We start from the raw sequence: 6258 nt of genomic DNA, 5'->3' as shown, positions 1-6258 counted from the left end.
CACCTGTTGTTAATTGATGTGTTTGTGTGTCTTCCCAGTGACCGCGCCCTTCTTAAGGAGAGAGAGTGAGAGCAGAGGGAGTCTCTCCACAGCAGACAGCTGATGTGTGTGCATGTGTCTGTGTGTGTATTTACAGCTGAAAAGCTGAATAAAGAGTTTTTGTATTCTCAGTTCTGTCCTGCCGTCCTTCTGTGCTCCACCCATTTACACGAACTGCCACATTTTTCTTTTCTAAAACATGATTGTTTTTTTCACAGGTGACACTGAGACAGCCTATCAGTAATCACTAGGGTCGCATCACATCCATAGACTGTATAAAATCAAGTTCAATGATTTCTCAGCAGCATTATTTGAACATGATCAGTTGATGGCAGAACGGAAGGAGGCGGTTCTTCTGGGGAATGCACGCACCCATGGCTTTAACTAGAACCCATGTTTCAGTTTTCTGAAAGGATTAAAGATTTGTTTAGTTTTAAATGTTTGCTTTGTTTGCCGAAAATGAACCACATCACAGCCTACAAAAACTCACTATCAATGTTTTATTCCAAGAGAAAGTTTGCAGTGAAGCTGTCTGTGCTTTTAGAGCTAGTGATACATACATGTCAACCTTTGGTCAATCAAACCTGTATAACCAACCTCCAAAATCCTTATTTCCCTTATAAAATCCGTATAAGATGCAAATTAAAATAATTTACCTAAAATTTGAATGATAATTAACAATGATATATCCAAGTTATTTTTTTATTCAATATTAATAACAATAAACCTTCAGAATGAATACAAAGCTCCAATGTTTGACAAAAACACAAAGTGTCACTCTAATGTTCTGAATTGTACTCCATGACAGCTTTTTTAGCACTCTGCACCAATACCTCACTAGGCTGCATGTCACAGCAAGTGTCTGTGTTGATCTTGCCGGAGTGCCCATTCAGAATCTTTTCAGTCGCTAGTGAAAGTCGCTCAGGTGGAAATACACTTTTCAAACAAAATGTTACTTCCCGGTTGGTGGGATTCTCGCAATGCGGTGTGCGCATGATCAAAAGTGGAATGAAGTCTCGCTACCACAAGATAACGCGCGATTTCATAAGACTCTTTACTGGCTGTCTGTGCTTTCTGTGGTGTACAGTACGTTTGTAAATGTTATGCACTCTTTTATCATCGTGGGAATTGATTATAGCTCTAAATAAATATTGAAGTTTTTGTAAAGAATCCATATAACTTTATTTGTACGCCCGTATACTACGTTTATTGAATCAAATCCGTATAAAATACGGCCATTCCGTATAGGTTGACATGTATGGTGATAACATTGCAATAGCTATGCAGTCTGGTTAGTCAAATGACTTTCTATGGATTTGCCCGTCAAGTTGCCATAGCCTTGTCCACGGCTAACGTTAACACATAGTTAAGTTGGACACTATTAATTAGCTTGCAAAAATGGAGTTATGCTAACAGGAATGACATTAAATTATCTGAAGTCCTTTCAGAAATATGTTTTAGCATAATCTTGTTAAATAAACAGAATGTAGAAATCTTTCTTTTCTAGTAATGTTAGCTACCCAATATGATTTCAAGTTTGAAAAGAGTTTGCTAGCATGTCAGGTGGAGTTTCACTGACTAGCTAGCTTAATGTTAAAATCACCATGATTCCACAGCATGCATTCATTTTGTGAATTCACATTTCTGTCTTTGGTAATGGCATTAGGTATTGTAAGCATTGTGGCAATAATACAACAATGTGTTGACACAAAATGTACTTTTAATACTTAAGTATTTTTAACAGCAAGTACTTCAGTACTTTAACTTAAGTAAAAATCTGACTGTCCAACTTTCACTTGTATCGGAATAACATTTGGCCAGTGGTATCTGTACTTTGACTTAGGTAATGAAGTTGGGTACTTTGTCCACCTCTGTATGACAGTAATAAGGAGTTTGCCTGATAAAACTGTTTTTGTTGTTGTTGTTTATCAGACATGCATGCTTTGGCACGTGCACCAGGAAGACTCTCAGGCGTGCTTCAGACTGCACGCGTGCTGAGCAGACTCTTGCACGCACGCCGTTAACAAGGTACACCTGCACATGATTAAGATGTGTCAGTGTGCCTATATAAAGACACTGAAAATGCACACTCAGTGTGAAGTATTGCATTACGATTGTACACATTACCGAGCCTTATTTTCCTGTGTTTATTTCCCAGTTTCCTGATTCCTTTTCCTGTTTGTGCTTTCGTCCTTGCCTGTGATACTCTGTGCCTTGCCCGACTATTCACTTATTTTCACGTTTACTGCTTGCTGTTTGCCTGTGTCTCTTTTCTTAATAAAACTACTTCTGCAATTACATCCGTATCCAACCCATCCGTGACAGAATACTTCGCCAAACAATGGATGTAGCAGAAGGGTTCCAGTACGCCATTCCACACCACTTCCAGATTTTGTACCTCAGCCCCTAGCCTTGTTTTTTCTGGCAGCATACTGGAGTACACACTCCAACACTATATGATGGAAAATTTGTGGATTCAGTGTTGTGGATTCAGACTCCAACACTATATGATGGAGAAACCCTTGTGGATTCAGCATGCAGGTTGGCTTCTTTTATGCAGATCTAGAAGAACCTAAGCCTCCAGAACCTGTCTGGGTAAGCTGCATTATCTCCTGACTGAATGGATGAGCACACTGATGGGCCAAGTAGCTCATAAGAGTAGAGCACCTGTGCCTTCAGAGCTCACAGGATTTCCAAGTCATGCTTTGGTACATTTATGAGTCATTAGAAAGAGAGAACCCCCATAAAATCTTTTGGGTGGGGGCTATTACATCTGAGGCTGATACAGTGGCAGCAAAGGAGGCTGTTGCTCCAGAGCACCTCCCAGTGGCTGACACAGCGACAGCAGAGGAGACAGTTGCTCCAGAGCTCCTCCTAGAGGCTGTCACTCCAGAGCCAATCACACAGCCTGTTCCACAGTTATTCCCTGAGCCAGCACCTGAACCAGAATCAGAGCTAGAGCCAGTGCAAGAGCTGGAGCTTGCACCTGAACCAGAGGCAGTGCCTGAACCAGTGCCAGATCTAGAATCAGTACAAGAGCCGAAGCCTGCATCAGAGCCAGAGCCAGCACCTGAACCAGAGCACAAGCTAGAGCCACCACTAGAGCAAGAGCCAGCACCAGAATCAGAACCAGAGCAAGAGCCAGCACCCAAACCACACTGTAAAAAAAATCCCGTTGTTTTTACGGAAAAAAACTGGCAGCTGGAGTCACCAGAAAAAATCCGTAAAATATACAGCAAAATGGTAATTGCTTTTACAGCACAGCATGTACATTTTACAGTTTAAAGTAGCAAATATAACAGAAGTCCAGTGTTTTATATGCTGGATTTAACTGTAAAATGTACAAGCTGTACCGTAAAAGCAATTACCGTTTTGCTGTATATTTTACGGATTTTTTCTGGTGACGCCAGCTGCCAGTTTTTTTCCGTAAGAACAACGGGATTTTTGTATGCTGGTTTCAATGATCTACTAGACAGATATTTTTTTGGGGGGGCTTTTTTCACCTTTATTGAATAGGACAGTGTAGAGACAGGAAATGAGCTAGAGAGAGACTGGGAAATGACCTTGGGTCAGAATCGAACCTGGGTCCCCAGATTCACAGTATGGCGCCTTAGTCGACTGAGCCACGACAGTGGCCGTTTTTGTATTTTTTTTTAACAGGGCAATTATGTAATTTTAACTATCACATTCTGTTTTAGTATTACAGTTTGTCTGTGTTTAAACTACAACAATTTGTAAATTCTACAAAAAAATATGATCAATTCAACATATTCTTACTGTTAAATTAACAGTGGTATTTGGTGAGGAGTTTTACAGTATATTGATGTAAATTACACACTGCTTCATTGTTTTTGTATTTACAGTTTTTTTATGTCATGATTTTACATAAATTCCCTGTTAATTCTACGGACATTTTTTACAGTGCAGAGCTAGAGCCATGGCTAGAGCAAGAGCCTGAGTTGGAACCAGAGCCAGCGACTGAGCCAGAGCTAGGACCAGCACAAGAGTCAGTGCCAGTACAAGAGTCTGTGCCAGAGCCAGCACCAGAGTCAGAGCCAGTGCCAGAGTCAGAGCCAGTGCCAGTACCAACTCCAGCAGAAGAGCCAGAACCAGTGCTGGAGCCAATGCCAGAGTCAGAGCCAATGCCAGCTCCAGCACAAGAGCCAGTGCCAGAACCAGCGCTAGAGCCAATGCAAGGGTTGGAGCCAGTGCCAAAGCTGGTGCCAGCTCCAGCACAAGAGCCAGTCCCAGGACTAGTGCCAGTTCCAGAACCAGTGCCAGAGGATGACAGGGTGGCCTCTGCCTCAGCCAGCTATGAAGACATCATCATCCTGCCGCTGCAGCCCAGCTATGAAGACATCATCATCTTGCCGCCGCTACCTGGCTATGAAGACATCATTGTCTCACCGCTGGGTTCTAACCAGGACTGGAGCTATGCACAGACAGAGCTTAAGCCCATGCCTGAGTCCAGTCCAGAGTCCAAGTCAGGTCCAGAGCTCAAGCCCGCATCCAGTCTGAAGTCCAGTCCAGAGCTCGAACCCATGCCTGTGTCCAGTCTGAAGCTCAAGTCCTGTCCAGAGCTCGAGCTCATATCCAGTCCAGAGTCCAAGTCAAGTCCAGAGCTCAAGCCTACATCCAGCCCAGGGTCCAAATCCTGTCCAGAGCCCAAGCCACCTCCTAGTCCAGAGTCCAAGTCCTGTCCTGAGCCTGAGACCAAACCCCCACCTGAACTAAGTATCCGGTGCCATGTCAGCTTAGAGCAACATGCCGATGGCATGGCATCCTGCATCAGGCCCTCATCCCCAGGGCCAGGAAGGATGGCTTTACACTCCTGGAGGGAGCTCTTGGGGGGGGGGATCTGTCAGACCTGTGCGCTTCGGCATGTACACCAGAAGGACTCTCAGGCATGCTCCGGACTGCACACATGCTGAGCGGACTATCGCACGTGCGCCGTTAACAAGGCACACCTGCACATGATTAAGGCGCATCAGTGTGCCTATATAAAGACACTGAAAATGCACATTCAGTGCAAAGTATTGTGTTACGATTGTACACATTACCAAGCCTTATTTTCCTGTGTTTATTTCCCGGTTTCCTGATTCCTGTTCCCTGCTTGTGCTTTTGTCCTTGCCTGTGATACTCTGTTTGTGCCTCACGTGACCATTCACTTGTTTTCACATTTATGATTCCTCCTTGCCATTTTGGATTGTTTGCCTGTGTCTCTTTTCTTAATAAAACTACTTCTGCAATTACATCCGTATCCAACCCATCCCTGACATTGTTGTTTTGTCTGATGTTGTTTTCTACTGCTGCTTGCTATTAGATACAATCCTAAATCAGAAAAAGTTGGACGATATGTTGAAATTCAAATTAAAACCGAAAACAATGATTTGTAAATAATACTTAATGTGTATTGCACTCAAAACAATACAACAGCACATTATCTGATGTTTTACCTCATGAATTTTTATTGTTTTTCAAAATAAACATCTCAATTTTGATTCTTGCAAAACATTTTTTAAAAAGTTGGAACGATAAAGCATCTATGTCATCATTCCTTGTTGCCATTCCTTTGCACAAAGGAATGGAGACACCAAATGATGAAGTACTTGTTATTTTGTAAACTGTAAACTTATTTTGTAAAAGATGTTATTTTGTCCAATTTTTCCTGCAAACAGGTGCTAAGGTGTGTAACAGTATGGGTTCATCATCATATTTTTCAAAATTTCAAAATTTGCCGCACATTGTCTATTGGGGACAGAGGGGTCAGGCACCATCTTCATACACAGGTATGCCTTTCTAATGTGTGCAGAATATGGGTTTGCATTGTCTTTTTGAAATATCCCTGGAAAAGATGTCATCATGAAGGCAGCATATGTTGCTCGAAAATCTCAGTGTACTTTTCTGCATTAATGCTGCAATCACAGAAGTGTAAGTTGCTTTTGCTAAGGGCACTGACACAACTTCATACCATGACAGACCCTGGCTTTTGGACTTGTTGCTGATAACAGTCTGGATGGTCTTTTTCGTCTTTGTTCTGGAGCACAGGGCATCCATTTCTGACAAAAAAGACCTGAAATACCAATTTGTCTGACCACAATACACATTTCCATTGTGTGACGGTCCATCCCAGATGCCTCTGAGCCCAGAGAAGTTGACAGTGTTTCTGGACACAGTTAATATAAAACTTCCTTTTTGCACAGTTAAGTTTTACCTGGC

Source organism: Neoarius graeffei, chromosome 8, assembly GCF_027579695.1.
Source record: "Neoarius graeffei isolate fNeoGra1 chromosome 8, fNeoGra1.pri, whole genome shotgun sequence".
In the NCBI taxonomy this organism is placed as follows: Eukaryota; Metazoa; Chordata; class Actinopteri; order Siluriformes; family Ariidae; genus Neoarius; species Neoarius graeffei.
Note: the sequence above shows the minus strand (reverse complement) of the source record.